This window comes from Canis lupus, chromosome 35 (assembly GCF_003254725.2).
Source record: "Canis lupus dingo isolate Sandy chromosome 35, ASM325472v2, whole genome shotgun sequence".
Lineage (NCBI taxonomy): Eukaryota > Metazoa > Chordata > Mammalia > Carnivora > Canidae > Canis > Canis lupus.
In genome coordinates, this window is record NC_064277.1 from 1,764,217 (window position 1) to 1,781,406 (window position 17,190).

The window sequence follows — 17,190 nt, forward strand, 5'->3', positions numbered from 1 at the left end:
CACAGCAAAACATCCACACTTGGCCACTGGTAAGACCGTGAACTTCCTGAAGCTTGACTTAGTGCTCTATCCTCTTCTGCTCCCTCATTTTCTACCCCTTAAGACATCTCCTTCTTTCACTTGAAACATATAGCCAGCCCCTGTTTGCTCATTATCCCTTGTCCAAAAATCTGCTTTTGAGGGCATCCCAGGTGGCTCAGCGGTTTAGCGCCTCCTTCAGCCAAGGGTGTGATCCTCGAGTCCTGGGATCGGGTCTCACGTCGGGCTCCCTGCATGGAGCCTGCTTCTCTGTCTGCCTGTGTCTCTGCCTCTCTCTCTCTCTCTCTCTGTGTCTCTCATGAATAAATACATAAAATCTTAAAAAAATAAAATCTTCTAAAAAACTTTTTAAAATATCTGCTTTTGAAAAGAATCTAACGTGGAAATCTCATCATGACCCAATTATCCAATAAAACCATAAATATCTCTAGTAAAGATATTCCCACTTTAATAGGAGCAAATAAGTCAATCTCTAGTTAAAGAACACAGAAATCCTAAACTAAAAGGGACATTAGAGTTGAAGCTAATGGCTAAGACCACACTGGGAAGTAGAAATAGCATCAAACAAGCCTCATCAAAGTGTCTAACTTAACACTAACCCTAAAATATTCCATGACAGTGTTACTTACAAAACTGTGGAAACTGAAATCCTGTGCTAAGTTTTTCTCTAGTACATATGAGAGGAGAGAACAGAAGTTCCAGACCTCATAGCCATCCAACAAGCATTCACTCTGTTCCTAACACTGCTCTGGACACCAGGGATATATTGTGAATAGAAGAGGTACAGTCCCTGCCCTGTGGACCTGATATTCTACTGGTAAATACAGCATAGTGAGCAAACATAAAAAATACATATAAAATGTAACGTCAGATGGAGATCAAGGCTATGCAGAAAATAAAGCAGGTAAAGGGAGTGGGAGAGGGATACTTATTTGTTTTGGTTTGGTTTTTTTTGTTTTTGTTTTTGTTTCCTGGGGATTTTTTTGTGTGTGTTTGAAGGATATTCTTTTAGATGCAGTAGTCAGCAAGGTCTCCCTGAGAAGGTGACATTTGGTCAAGTTCCAGATTATACAAAGAAGCACATGGAAAGTCCCAGGAAAAAAGTCTCCCAGACAAAGGGAACAGTGAGAGTAAAGGAAGAAGGCCAGAACCAGCTGGGTCAGCTCCAAAAAGGGCAAGTGTCCGGCAGAGAGGGCAGGATCTGAGCCTGCAGGGTTCGTGGGTCATGACAGGTAACATAGACTTGATACTGAAGATGATGGGAACCCTTGAAGGGGTTTGGTCAGAACAGTGATCTGATTTTAATGTGCATTTTTTAAAGGTCACCCTGATGGCAGCATGAAGAAATCAGACTGAGAGACAGTTTGGGAGTAGAGAGAAACAGCAAGATCAGTCAGTGGACCATTGCGGGAGACAGGAGGGAGCTGATGTCAGCCCAGATCCAGGAGCAGTGGAGAGGGAGAGAGAAGAGGCTCAATTTCAGAGATGCTTCCAAGGTAGGAGATGATGGGGTTTGGCCTACATTAGACATGGAGGGTGAGGAAAATAAAGGCATCAAGGATTAATCTTGCATTAGAACAATCGGTGCTAATCTTTGAGATGGAGAAGAACGGGACAGAGGCTAGGGTAGGGTGGCAGGAGTGGCATTCTAATGTCAGTGTTTTAAAATTTGAGGGACCTCATACAATGTGCATGTGGAGAAATTATGTAGACGGTGTGGTTACAAGTCTAGGACTAGGGAGAAAGAACAATGTGAGAAGTGGCGGAGGGTGTTTGAGTCCATCAAGGGCAGTTCGGGTTATGTGAGAGCTCCCGGGGAAGAGGAAGGTGGCGTAGAGAAGAAATGCTAGGCCTACATCTTGGATATGCTAGCATTTATACAGAGGGAAGAGAAGGGCTGCCAGCCAAGGAGATGGACAGGAAGCTATCCATGGGAGAAGAAAAGAAAGAAAAGAAAGAAAAGAAAGAAAGAAAGAAAAGAAAGAAAAGAAAGAAAAGAAAAGAAAAGAAAAGAAAAGAGAAAAATAAAAGTAAAGAAAAGAGAAAAAGAAAAGAAAAGAAAAAAGAGAAAAGAAAAGAGAAGAGAAAAAAGAGAAAAGAAAAGAGAAGAGAAAAGAAAAAAGAGAAAAGAAAAGAGAAAAGAAAAGAGAAAAAGAAAAGAGAAGAGGGATCCCTGGGTGGCGCAGCGGTTTGGCGCCTGCCTTTGGCCCAGGGCGTGATCCTGGAGACCCGGGATCGAGTCCCACGTCGGGCTCCCGGTGCATGGAGCCTGCTTCTCCCTCTGCCTGGGTCTCTGCCTCTCTCTCTCTCTCTCCCTCTGTGACTATCATAAATAAAAAAAAAAAAGAAAGAAAGTGCTGTGGAGGTAAAATCCCAGGTGCGCTCCACAACTGGGTGATAACCCAAGACGGTATCTTCCCATCTCCTGTCAACAGCTCCTGATCTGTTGAGACGAACCGCCCCTTTCCCTAACACCTTGATACATGGGGTGAACCATCGGCACACCCGACTTACAGAAACTGCTTACTTAGCCTTGCTAGAAACTTAGAACAAGTCAATATAAACATCTACATTTTGATTGAGAAGGTTTCTATGGAGGGCACTGGGGGGGCTCAATTGATCAAGCGCCTGCCTTCAGCTCAGGTCATGATCCCGGGGTCTGGGATCGAGTCCCACATTGGGCTCCTTGCATGGAGCCTGCTTCTCCCTCTGCCTGGGTCTCTGCCTCTCTCTGGTCTCTCATGAATAAATAAATACAATCTCAAAATGAATGAATGAATGAATAAATAAATAAATAAATAAATAAATAAATAAATAAATAAAATCAGAAAGAGAGAGAGAGGGAAATAAAAGGTTTTGATCGTCAGATGGCACCCTTAGAAACAGGGTAGAAGGAATAGCACAAAAGGTCCCCCATGCAGCTGCCGATGTTGCTCGGACGTGAGACACCTCTTAGGGACATTAGGAAAGGTTCACATATTATTTTGAAAGTGCTAAATTATCAATTAATTTGACCTTCAAGAGAGTCTCCGCTATATTTTAATTTAGGAACTACCTGAAAACATGGACACTGGGGGGACTTTTTTTTTTTCCTCTCTCACACAATTTTTGGAATAAGCAAAAAATGTACTAGGGCACCTACCTGGCCCAGTCAATAGAACATGCAGTTTTTGATCACAGGGTCATGGGTTCAAGCTCCAAGTTGGGTGTGGAGCTTACTTTAAAAAAAAAAAAAAAAAAGATGAACTATGTCTCCAGGGATGGATCATATGTGGTGTATGGCATCCTGTCTATGCATCGCCATCTCCCCACCCAGTCCCCCCCCCCGAAAAAAACCTCTTAGTTGTTTCATTTGTCCCAGATTCTCAACAGGGAGCAATTTATCTCTCGGGGAGGCCCTAACTAAGGTGACATCTGGGAGGGTCCAGAGACATTTTTGCTTATCACAAGTCGGAGGCAGGTGTTATGACTCTTTCCAGCCTAGTAGGTAGAGAGCAGGGATGCTGCTAAGTATCCTGCAGTGTGCAGGGCGCTGCCCGCGGCAGGATTACCAGGCCCCAGAGGCAATAAAGCTGAGGCTGAGAACCCCTGGTCCTTTGAATGTATGGTTCATAGGACCATACATGAACCCCGCCACGAACCCCCCCAAAGCCTGAGGGCTGCTTTAAGCTGCATACTGCGGTATCTACACTAGGAGAGCTAATCTTCCCAAACGCGGCACCGCCGCCCACCCAGGAGGAGGCTGCTGGGCAGCATAGGGTGGAGGCCGAGAAAGCCTCTGGGTGCAGCCCAACCGAGCGCCAGGTCCTAATGCTTGGGCTTCGATCCAAGGCCTGCCTGGACTTGGGCGCTCGCTCCAGCAGACGCATGACACCAACTGACCTTTCTTTTAGGAAAGCTGATTGAAGATGTGAATGAGGAGGAGGTTGAGGTTAGATGGATGCTGCTTTGTGACCGTATGAAACTCCACAAAATGCTTTAAATTCTGAAAGGGGGAAAATAATAATAAATAAATAAATAAATAAATAAATAAATAAATAGTTCTGAAAGGGACACATTAAGCTTCTTCAGGACCAAAAAAGTGATATTAAGTTTTAAATAAAAGGCAGTAATTACGTACACTGGTGACTTGTTTCTGCACATTGGTAATAATATCTAAGGTCTTGTCTGAACACTGGATCCTAAAAGTTTTAATTAAAATATTTTTTATGATTACAGAAGTGGTCAGAGAGGGAGACAGAACATGAGAGACTCCTAACTCTGGGAAACGAACTAGGGGTGGGGGAAGGGAAGGTGGGCGGGGGGCGGGGGTGACAGGGTGACGGGCACTGAGGGGGGCACTTGACGGGATGAGCACTGGGTGTTATTCTGTATGTTGGCGAGTTGAACACCAATAAAAAATAAATTTATAAAAACAAAACAAAACAAAAAGCAAACTAACTATAAATGAGCATGTAAGGGTCTTTTTCCTAGAAAAAAAAATTAAAAAGCAAAACAAATCAAAATGGAAAGTTTCTTCGTACCCACTCTGAGGTTCAAATGAAAACACCCAAGGAAAAAAAGTGTTAGCACAGCATCTGGAATGTAGTGGACACTCAGTAAATGTGAACCATCATTACCCTTACTATCAGTTCCTAAAGCCATGTGACCTTGACACCCACGGTCCACCCTAAAAGCCGAGCCAATTACTTTCCCAGGCACGTAAAGGAATATTTCTCTACTTGTCACCTGGAGAAGAAGGAGCCCTCACAGAAGCTGACAAAGCGCTCAAGGTTCAAAACAACTGTGTGCGTGCGGATGTCTCCCTCCCTGACTCCTTCCTTCTCTCCCTCTCTCCCTCCTCCCCCCTCCCTCCTCTCCCTCTGCCCCTCCATCTCTCTCTCCCCCCATCTTCTCTCCCTCTCCCAATCTCTCCTCCTCTTTCCCCCTCTCCCTGTCCCCATCTCTCTATCTGCCTTTGTCTCCCCTTTGTCTCTCTGTCTCTGTCTCTGGATGACCATTCTCTTACCTTGAGGACAGGACTCCCCGGTCTTTGGTGCTGTGCCCTCTGGACTCACCTCTGCTCACCTTGCAGCAGCCTTGCCCACACTATCTGAGGAAGGCCCCAGGCCACGTCTGCTAGTGTGCGACGCCAGCTCCGCGCGGCTTGCCCGGGGCACACCTGAGCACCATCACGCGTGAGGCCGGGCTGAGCCAGGGGGGACCAGGGCCGTCAAGACCTGGAGGGACCAGGAGGAGAGGCGGGATGGCGGATGCTCGCGGGGGAAGCAGCCTCATGCCCGGGCGCCTCTCTAACTGGATGCTGCCCATCATACTCCACTGTTACTCAGAAGCACCGTCTTCTCACCCACACATGTCTCCCCCTTTACTTTCCCATTTCCCCTTGCCTTTCCAGGCTCCAGGCCACGAACCTTACGGCTTTCTTCGACTCCTGCCTCTCCAAGTCTGGCTAATCCTTCCTTCGAGCGTCCTCCGTCTCTGTCCCTCCCCCTCCATCCAGTGGCCCCTCCCGAGCCCAGCCCCCCGCCAGACCATTGTCCCCGCAGCCTCCGTCTGGCCCTTCGTCAGCACCTCCTCCCTCTAATCCACTGTAATTCACTCTCAAAGCGACAACACGCATCCCTCTTTCTGCCTTGCATGATGGGGCCCTTAGATATATTTGCACTTCTCTCTGCAAATCTTTGATTCCAGCCAAACTGATCTTCTCGGTTCCCCATCCCTCATGCTTTTTCCCTACCCAGAGAGCCGTCCTCTCTCTCTGCTTGGACCTGAGGCCCAAGCCATTGCCACCTTCTTGGAAGGACTTTCCTCCGATCCGTTGTATCTGTACCTTCTGCTCCCCTGCTTGGACCCTGACCACGTGCTTTCCTGTCCTGATAATTACCTCTGTATGTTTAGGTCTTATTTCACCAGCTACACAGTAAGCCCTGAGACAAGAGAGAAACCGTATTCTGCATTTTGGCCCCTCTGCCCCTAATACGCACAGAAGGAGCGTATTAATGTTGTTGATGAGGGACTTTGTGTTCCTACTGGTCAACCACGGTCTCCCATGTGTACATGTGACTTTCTGAGATTCCTGCTCACTCTGGGGAAGTGATTCACGCAATAGGGGGACCCTGGCTCATTGACTTTTTCTATTCATAATCTCTGTAAAGACTAGAATGTCTAGTTCTCAAACTTGCTAGAAAAATAAGCCACACCTGATCCAACAAATAGCAGCAACCAGGAGCTTATAGACTGTAAGGTACTATGTTCTAAGCTTGTTTTAGAATCATCATGAGACTTAGTGAAGAATTATCATAGGTTTTTGTACCTTTTAATACTTTTCCATCATAATAAATGAAAAAAATAATATATATATATATATTCAAAACAAACAAACAAAAAATGGAATCAGCCCTATAAATACAAAGAAGAAACTGATGGTTGACAAAGCAGAGGAGGCCTGAGGATTAGGCAAAGTGGATGAAAGGGAGTGGGAGACACAGGCTTCCAGTTATGGAATGAACGAGGCATGGGACTTAAAAGCACAGCACGGAGAATAGAGTCACCGGCATTGTGAGAGCATCGTGTGGTGACAGAGGGTGGCTGTACTTGCGGTGAATATAGCATAATGTAGAGAGAGGCTGAATCACTATATTGCACACCTGAAACTAATATAACTCCAACTATATTTAACTTATGTTTTAATAAAATAAAATAAATACAATATGCATCCTTTTTTTTCCCTATAAGAATCTGATTCAGGGACACCTGGGTGGCTCAGCGGTTGAGCATCTGCCTTCGGCTCAGGGCAAGATCCCTGATTCCCAGGTTCGAGTCCTGCATCAGTCTCCTTGCATGGAGCCTGCTTCTCCCTCTGCCTGTGTCCCTGCTTCTCTCTGTGTCTCTCATGAATTAATTAAAAAAAATTTTTTTTAAGAATCTGATTCAACTACCATGAGTACAATATTCTAAGCATGTTTTCCATTCATCATATCACTTTGTGATCAGATGTCTTCACAGTTTTAGCATAACTGAGATGACTGTGTTTTACTTATTTGTATCTGCAGATACAAATAAAAGCAAACCAAAAGCAAAGTTTGCTTTTGAAGCCAAAGCAAAGTTACAATACGAACTATGTAGATCAGCTAATAGGATCAACTGGGCTCCATTTAATTAGGTAACTAACAAATATTTGTTGAATATACTTTTAGAAACATTAAACTTTCCCACAGCCTCACGAGGATGGTAATAGCCATATTTAGTATCAGAAAATTGAGTGTAATAAGAAATACCTTGCGTGTGATTACACAGCCAATAAATGCAGCAGGATTAGAACCCTGTTCTATCAACTCCTAACTCTAGGAAATGAACAAGGGGTGGTGGAAGGGGAGGTGGAAGGGGGGTGGGGGTGACTGGTGATGGGCACTGAGGGGGGCACTTGACGGGACGAGCACTGGGTGTTATTCTGTATGTTGGCAAATTGAACTCCAATAAAAATAAATAAATAAATAAATAAATAAATAAATAAATAAATAAATGATTAGAACAAAAGAAATAAAAATAAAAAGGTGGTAATAAAAAAAAAAAGAACCTTGTTCTATCTATCTCCAAGTCTTGCTCTTGACTGCCTTCCAATAGACAACCAAAAGAGAAGACCCAGATTCCCAGACTCAAATCCAGTGGAAAGAGCTGGAGTGTGTCACTGCGCAGAGCAAGCACAACACAAATATGTGAACATACAGACCCTGAGTGGGAGGCTTCTCCTCTGAAGAGTTTGTGCTTATCATGCAGCAGGTGGGTTCTGTTACTTTACTAAGGGGAGTTGAAACCATAGTGGAAGCCAGTTAGGGCAGCGATTTGTGCAAAGGTGTTCTCCACCTCACCCTCTAAGGAAATGCTTCTGCAGGAGCAAACAAAATTCAAACCTGTCTCTTGAGGTCTTCTGGTCTATCCTCCCACCCTACCTGCCACATGCAATCTGCAATTTACAAATAAATTTAAAACATATAATAAAAGTACTATGAACAACGCTGGAAGTAACCACATCCATTCTGCACTACACCCCCAAATCCCAGCATGGTACATTTTCCAAATGAGAAAGAAGCCACAAAAAAAAAAAAAAAAAAAAAAGAAAGAGAGAAAGAAGCCACATATCAGGACAACCAACATAAATGCTACAGCTTGGGACGCCTGGGTGGCTCGGCGGTTGAGCGTCTGCCTTCGGCTCAGGGCATGATCCTGGGATCCGGGATCGGGTCCCACATTGGGCTCCTAGCAGGAAGCCCGCTTCTCCCTCTGCCTGTGTCTCTGCCTCTCTCTCTCCGTCTCTCATGAATAAATAAATAAAATCTTTAAAAATAAGTAGATAGCTATAACTTTTACAACTATAACCTACACATAAGTAACTTTAACCTACACATAAGTAACTTTCAAAAGGTAGCAATTGTTTTAAGTAAAGTCCTTAGGAATATATATATATATGTGTGTGTGTGTGTGTGTGTATCATATCCCTTGTAAAAATTCTCATTATTTTCAAAGCAGACGTTTCATGTAAGGAAATAGCAGATGTTGAGCTTGAAGGTGGACTCTTCATTGGGAAAGTCTGAATTCAAGTAGAAGAAAGCTATTACCCTAATGTGAATGATTCACTTATTAAGAAGCAGGAAGCTTGTTCTTAAGAGGGGAACATCTATTCATTGCTCACCGACTTAATGATATTCATGGTATTATTCCTTGTAGTTCTACAATTAACCTTTAGTCATGCCATTTTTTCTTACATAAGAATTACCTAGATTGTATATAAAACTTGTGTATATATGCATGGCCTTTGATCTGGAGCACCCATCCACACAGGACTAATAACATATGATTGTGAAATTCTAAGGAAGGCTGGAATTCTCTGTGATGTTGGAGACATAAAAATCATTACATTTTGTTGTTATTCTGAGCGGTAGTGCTTTCAGTTTAATTATTGGTGGTAAATCTCTTAGCTGAGTGATTCTTTTAAGGATGACTGTTATATTAAGACAAATGGATCTATTCCTAGGCCTAGTAAGTACAGTGTGTAAAAGGTCTAAACATTTGATCAAATTGTATGGTTAATCCTCTAATTGCCCACTGAGAAACTGTTTCAGGAATAATTATAGTACCTGGTCCTATTCATATGCATTGCTAATCCTTTTAAAAATCTTATGAAGCTATTTGGCTCAACAATACCCTGAGGCTGAAGTTGCTACGGGTTTGACAGACATTTGCTGTAAATCACTACTCTGGATACACACACATACACACACAGATATATCTGCTCTCAAAGCGCCCAGTGCACTTTAAGTAAGTGTAAACTCCTGAATTTTTGTGCTGATCACATCATATATGTCACTTTTTTCTCCGAAGGGTGGGAGAACAGTAGTAAAGATTCGCTAGACCGAGGAAAATACACACTCTCCCATGCCTCTTAGCTCGGCCAACTTCTATTAGCTCTAAATTTAGAGGTCATTGCTAAAGACCCAAATTGAAGTCAGGCAGTCTCCCTTCTGCTCGCTGTGTGCTGGGCCTCCTTCCTCCATGCAAGTACCAGCTGCTGGTGTTTTAGGAAAAGAATAAGGCAGGTTGCTATTCTCAAGGGACTAGCAGGTCTAGAACTACAAAATGGTGAGCTCTCTACTGATCTTCAAACAATGAAGGCCAAAGAAAAGGCTGGGCCTAGAGAAATCTGGGAAGGTTTCAGGGGAAGCATGAGCAAAAGCAGGAATAATTTAGGCCACTTTCCAAAGAATCTCCCATGGGCTGCCTATCAGAATAGGCAGCTTACTATGATTATTGTTTTAAACTAAGTACATTTAGCCTTAGGATGAATTAGTAGAGTATGAATTATGAGTCTTTAACACACACAAAAAAAAATAGACTGGTCAACTCTAGTTTAAAAAAAAATAAAAAAAAAAATATATATATATATATATATAAAATAACATCTTTTGAACCCCCTTTCCTTAATTTCTCTCTCTCTCCCTTTTTTTTTTTTTTTTTTTTTTTGGTTCTTACCATCAACAATCTCCTCTCCTCCAAAGCCCATAGAATCAGATGGGCTTAGAGAAGCCAAGACCCAAATCAAGGACAAGAGGACATTAGAAATGAAGAGCAAGAAGGGGAGCCAGCCACTACCAACAGGGAGCAAAGTCAAGACCTGGTTGTTGGACTTTAATGAGTCCGAGAGTCTGAAAAGTTAGGGTGTCTGTGAGAAAGAAACTATGGTTATATAATACAAGATAGAGGGCATCAGGGAAAAATTATTCTTCTGTTGACATAAGGCAATAAAGGGAAGAAAAGAACTATAATTTTGTACTCTAATATGTACATATTAATTTCAGTCTCATGGGACCATTGATTGTCTCTTGTGGATAATTATCCTAAGCACAATAACTATTAGGTATGACAGTATGTGTCACATTAAATGTCTTAAATTCCATTTTATTAAAATACTAAGCCTTCTCTTTGTTTATTCAATCTTCTGTTGCCCTGTTTACATGCCTATCTGTTCATAACTCTCAAAACGTAGAGATAACATCAGTTCAGCACGACTGGATGATTCCTCCACTTTCCAATATTTTCTTTCTCTCCTTCTCTCTTGCCCCCTCACCACCTCCATCTCCACAAGGAACAGTTTAGGAGAATGACAATATACGTAATGAATAGGACGTGAGGGTGATTTTTAAGATATTTTAAAAGGTATTGAAAACCTAATATTATGTCATGTATAAATATTAAGGAAAGTTGATTAGGAATTATGCAACAGAAGTCTTATCAGAATAAGTGACCACTTTATCATCTCACAACATCAAAAAAAGGTCCACAATATTACAACTCCACTAACTAACTAACTGAGTAATCCTGGAGCAGGAAGAGAAAAAAAAGAAAGTACAGAGAGATCCCCAACTCACCCCTGACTTTGACCCTATAATGTATGTGTGATGGACGCTAATATAATGAAAGTCATCCAATTTTTTTCCCACTTCACAGCTCAAACAACTATTTGACTATCATATTTTTAAATCCAGTGCATTATGCTAGATAAGCACTGAAGGTGAGTCGGGGGAAGGACAGGGGTCCCAGAAGTCTTCAGGAGGCATTTGGGATGGCCACATGGAAGAGGAACTGGCATCACACTGTTCAGTTGTCAACTCCTCACTAGCCACTTCTTTCACTGCAAACAAAAATCAAAAAACAAAACACAACATAACAAACAAACAAAAAAACCAGTGGCCAAAAAGCTCACGTGCAACCATATGAGCACCAAAGCACAGTCATGAATATTCAGAAAGCCCTGGTTTTCATGAAATACCAGGAAGCTGATAACTTTTATTTGGCATCAAACATGAAGTTCCACTCCTCATCATAAGGACCAAATATCACATCACACAGACTAGGATATTACTTGAGAGGTTGCTGCTGAGCTGCCACTACAGTGCTTTCACCAGCGGGTGGGAAGATGGGGTCACATGGCTCCATCTGGGGAGACAGGGGTGGCAGTGGGAAGTTAATGGACTTTGGAGCCTGAAAGCCGGAGCTGATTCTTACCTCTGCTTACCTATAACCTTGTAACCTTGGGCACATTACTCAACCTTAACTTACTCATCTGCAAAATGGGAGTAATCACAGCGTACTGCCTTGGCAAGGTTGTTGTGAGGTTTAACACCTAAAGTGACACATGGTGAATGCCAGTTTCCTCCCTCCCACTTACCTGAGATTCAAGCAAGCGTCTCACTCTCTTAATTTTTCTTGTTTTTTTTTTTTTTAATTTTTTTTTGTTTGTTTTTTAATTTATTCATGATAGTTACAGAGAGAGAGAGAGGCAGAGACACAGGCAGAGGGAGAAGCAGGCTCCATGCACCGGGAGCCCGATGTGGGATTCGATCCCGGGTCTCCAGGATCGCGCCCTGGGCCAAAGGCAGGCGCCAAACTGCTGCGCCACCCAGGGATCCCAATTTTTCTTGTTTTTAAATGAGAATCAGTAATAACTGCTGCCATGCTCTGCCCATAGGTGCCATGAAAACGGATTATACAACCGTTTCTGTAATTCATAAATGTTTATCTTCTAAGAGCGAGGAATGATATAGAAGCAGGTGATTTTCTCCCTGAACTAACAGAGCCTTATTATTGTACCTATACTTATCCGGTTGTGATAATACAACACTTTTATGGCCATGTGGCTATAAATTAGCTATTTAAAGCTAATGAAATAGAGAAATATTTATTTCTGTAATTAGGCTAAATTACCAAAGCTCTCATTTCTATTGTAGAAACTCACCTGTGATAGCAGCCTCTAAGGTAGTCTCCAAGGACCCCCATCTTGGTCCAGTCCCCTCCTACGCTATAACAGACTTAGTCTGTATAACCAATAGAAAATGGCAAAGGTAATGGTAAAAAGCCCCCCAGTGCCTGCTCTCTATCTTGAATTACTGCTTGGGGAAAAGCTGCTGGCCATCCTGAGGATACACAGGCAACCTTTGCAGATGTCCTCAGGGCAAAGAACTGAGATCCCAGCCAAGAGGCCAAGAGAGCTGCTAACGACCACATGAAGTGGATCCTTCTTCAGCTGAGCATTTAGATGACTACGGCCTTGGCTTGACTGTAGCTGGATGATAGAGCCTGGGCTAGAAGCCCCTAGCTAAGTGCTCCGGGGTTCCTGGCCCACCAAAACTGTGATATAAATGTTTGTTGCCTTAAGTCACTAAGTTTGGGATAATTTGTTACTCAGTGGTAGAGAACTAACACGTTACCTAATCAAAACATACACTCACACACATACATGTGCACACACCATTCATTAAGACATCCTTAGCATACTACTGCAACCTAATAATCATACTGTATTCTGGAGTATTGCCCTGAAATTTCCATACAGAGATACCATGATGTGATGTCTTTTATTTCTTCGGCCAAGAGACTTTAGTTGCTGGTACTCAAGATGTGCTCATCCCACATCAAATTCCAACATACATCAAAGAGTATGATTTAGGTTGAAGATAAGAGACCCTCTTGGTTTCCATGTCTTTATCAAAAGGACAAATATAAATGAAATTATTTGGCCTACTAAATATAAAAGGCCTCGTTAGACTCTTCATAGAAGATGAAAGGAGAATCCAAATTTTACAACCTCTGGAAAATTTGCTAAGCCTGGTAAGGAATAGGTTAATGCTTGGAGCATTGTCTGTTGATTGAAGAGATTCCTCTGAGGCATTTATAGTATAGATTATGATCACAAATAAATCAAAGAGCAAAATGAATGGACAATTTATGCATATATTAATTGTTATGCTTTGAAATATATGGGAGATTTTATAAGAAATTAAAGATATTGACTATTTGGTATTTATGTAAAACACATATATAAATACCTTCATAAAAAATTTAAAAGATTATGCCTCAGATCTGTCATAACCTATTAAATCCTACATCCATCATTTAGTTAATCCCCAAATTCTTTGCCATCATGAGATGAAACACCCTTGATCAACAAAATGATTTGTTTATTTATATAAAATGAATCATGACATAAAACTTTATTTCTGGTTTAGATTATGAAATTCATTAAGTGAGTAATGCTGTAGTGAAATACAATGCTTTGAATACTAGTAGTAATGACATTAACTAAAAATATTGGAGATGAGTAAAGGAAATAAGTAGACAAAAATTAGAATATGTAGGTGTGCCATAACTGATTTAATTTTGAAGACGTGGTCTGCAATCTGATTTACTAAAACTGTTTTCAAACAAGTCTGACATGATTTATTCTGGACTTCAGTCTACTATATAATGAAAATCTCCATTGTAATTCCATTCACGAAGCAGAGCACTGCTTGTGGACCTTTGTTATATATATATATATAATATATATATTATATATATATATGTTATATAAATATATATATATTTAGATTACTTTATTCATAAGAGACACAGAGAGAGAGGCAGAGACACAGGCAGAGGGAGAAGCAGGGCCCCTGTGAGGAGCCCTATGCAGGATTCGATCCCAGGACCCCGGGATCACACCCTGAGCCAAAGGCAGATGCTCAACCACTGAGCCACCCAGGCATCCCTGTCTATAGACCTTTAGGAAGGAAAGTAGACTTGAAGAAATGTAGTATTATTCTTTGGACTCAAAAAAAAAAAAAAAAAAAAAAAAAAAAAACAGACCAAATGTCATTAAATCAACCAAGAACAAGATAACTGCTCTTTAAAGAAATTTCTGCACACTACCTCAATTTAATTTAAACCTGAATAGTTAGATATTTCCTGAAATCCCAGCCCCTTTTCAATTGCGACAAATCTACAGACTCCAATGATTAAAAACACTTAGAAATATTTCAAAAGCCAGAAACTCAAACAAATTAAAACAAAAGCCACCATATGATTATTTAAATATATACACCAAAAGGATTCAGCAAATTTTAATAACTCTTAGCAAATTTGTATAGAAGGGAACATCCTCAAATTGATAAAGAGAATCTATAAATAAAACCTAAAGTGAAATATTAAATGCTTTGTTTTGCCCCTAATACAGAGAATAAAGCAAAAAGTCTACTTTCACCATTATATTCAAAATTGTACTTAAAGTCTCAACCATTGTAGTCAGATAAGGAAAAGGAATAAAAGCCAAAAAAACTAAAAGGGAATAACCAAAACTCTATTTGCAGATAACACATGATTGTTTATTTTAATAAATCCTATGAAATGTATAATATAGCCACTAAAACTTATGTGAGTATTCATCGAAATCTCAGGATTACAAGATTAATATACAAAATCAATTATATTTTAATACTAGCATAACAACTGGAAAAGAAACCTTTTAAATTTCATTTATGTAGCACAAAAAGACATAATACTGAGGGATAACTTTAACAAATAAAAACTATAAAAATATCACTGAGAAAAAGAAAAATTACATAAAGGAAAATATACCCGCTTCATTCATGGATTTAAAGACTCAATATTATTAAGATGCCAGTTCTCCCTTAATTGAGTACAGAGTCAATGCAATAACCTCAGTAAGATTTTTGTAGAGATTAACAATTATTCTAAAATTTCTACAATTCTAGGTTTGTGGAATAACCTAGAATAACCAAAGCAATCTTGAAAAGGAAGAACAAGGGGCACCTGGGTGGCTCAACGGTTTAGCATCTGCCTTTGGCCTACGGTGTGACCCTGGGGTCCTGAGATCGAGTCCTGCATCGGGTTCCCTGCATGGAGCCTGCTTCTCCCTCTGCCTGTGTCTCTGCCTTTCTTTCTCTGTGTGTCTCTCTCTCTCACGAATAAATAAATAAAATCTTAAAAAAAATAACTAGTATGAGATACCACCATGGACTAACTAGAAGACACAAAACTGAGAAAGACTGATGATACTAAATACTGGTGTGGATTTGAAGCTATCAGGGGGGAGTATAAAATGGTACAATTACTTTGAAAAAACATCTTGCAGTTTCTTAAACTAAACGTGCATCTGCACAGCAATTCCACTAGTAGGTGATTTACCCAAGAAAAATGAAGCTATGTTCCTACCAAAAGATCTGTATGTGATTATTTATAAGGGCTCCATTTATAAGAATAGCCAAAAAGTAAAACCAGCCCAGGTGTCCATCTGTAGGAGAATGGACAAGCTGACTGCTGTGCATTCATTCAACAGACCACTATTTAGGGATTTTTTTTAAAAATGAACTACTGATACGACATAAATGAATGTTAAAAGCATTCTGCTGAGTGAAAGAAAGCCTACTCAGAGTACGCGACAGCATGATTCCATCCATATGAAGTTGTACAAGGAAACTTCATCTGAGGATGATGGAGGTGGAGTCTGGAAGACATGATGGAACTTTTTTGGGGCAATGGTAATGCCCTATGTCTTGATAGGGGTAGGGATCGGAGTTACACAGACAGTTTTGTCAAAACCCAGAGAATGGTACGCTCAAGGTTTGCAAATCTTGCAAGATTATGTAAATCTTCCCTCAAAAGATAAAAGCTGTAAATTAAAAAAAAATCTCTTGAGGCTAAGTTTTTATGGGATAAAGGATACTCTTGAAATGCATTACAATGTAAGATGGTTTGACAGGTGGATTAAGGAATGGATAGATGGCAGGTGTGTTCCAGGCTCAGAAGCTTGCTGGACTGGGTAGGCAGACCGTGTGCTGGGTAGTTGACTCTTCACTGAAATCAGCTCAACCTTGCTCTGTTTTCAACCTTCAAAATAACGTGTTGGAAAAAAACATCTCCAAGGCCATACTTTCCTAGTGACTACATACTTTAGCTTCAAACTTTCACCCGGGGTTTGGTTTCTCCTTTCTCCTGCCAACAGAACATCTTCACGTGGTCCGCAATGGAATGATAGCCAGACCCCGTATCTACACCAGCCAGCCAGCCCAGCAGACTGTCGAGCTTAGGCCAGATGAAGCTCAGTGTCTCACGGACCTTTCTAGCACTGTTGTATGTGAACAAACACGTTGCCAATTTTACCTAATAATTTATAGGCAAGAGATATGTGCAAAATCACAGAATTTATGATTTAAAGGTCAAACACAAATAGAAAATAATTGTGACCCAAGGGTTTTTTTCGAGCCAAAGTCAGATGCTCTCTTGACTGAGCCACCTAGGCACCCCGTGAGCCTGAGCTTTAATCGAGATAAAATTAAAAATAGTTGAGGCAACCGACAAAACTTTAAGCTATCACAAATCTGAGTCGCTCGACCAATAAATTTTATGACAAATGCTTTTAAAAACCTTCTAGGTGCAGTAGTTCAGCAAAGGGCACAGAAGAAGCAAAAGGTTGGTTTCCCTTGCAAAGCATACATGATTCGCTAACAAAAATTAACTTGCACACGGCAACTAAGCAACACTGAAATGTGAACCGGGGGGACGGTGAGTCAGAGTTCTGTGACAGGAAACCTGGCTGTAAACAGTCAGAAGGTAAGTGGGGTTTGGATCGAATGACAGCATCTTGCTAGTGTCCGGGTGGAGCCCAGACTGGGGCATCAGGCTCATAATGGTTCCAGCCTCAGACTCAGCATCACTGTAGCTTCGCATTCTCTTTCTTAGGGGACTCCCTAGATTCTCTAAGCCGTAGGCCCCAGGAAGTCTGGATCTTTCTCTGTACTCCATAATATTAGCTGCTCTTGT

General features: G+C 41.3%; 1 long non-coding RNA gene across 1 annotated transcript; it reads left to right on the plus strand.

Moving 5' to 3' along the window:
* Positions 1-1,182: 1,182 nt before the first annotated feature.
* On the plus strand, positions 1,183-1,976 carry LOC118353346 (uncharacterized). The gene is made up of 3 exons (XR_004812139.1): positions 1,183-1,271; positions 1,361-1,535; positions 1,912-1,976. It is a non-coding gene; the product is annotated as an uncharacterized LOC118353346 (long non-coding RNA).
* The last annotated feature ends 15,214 nt before the right edge of the window (positions 1,977-17,190 follow it).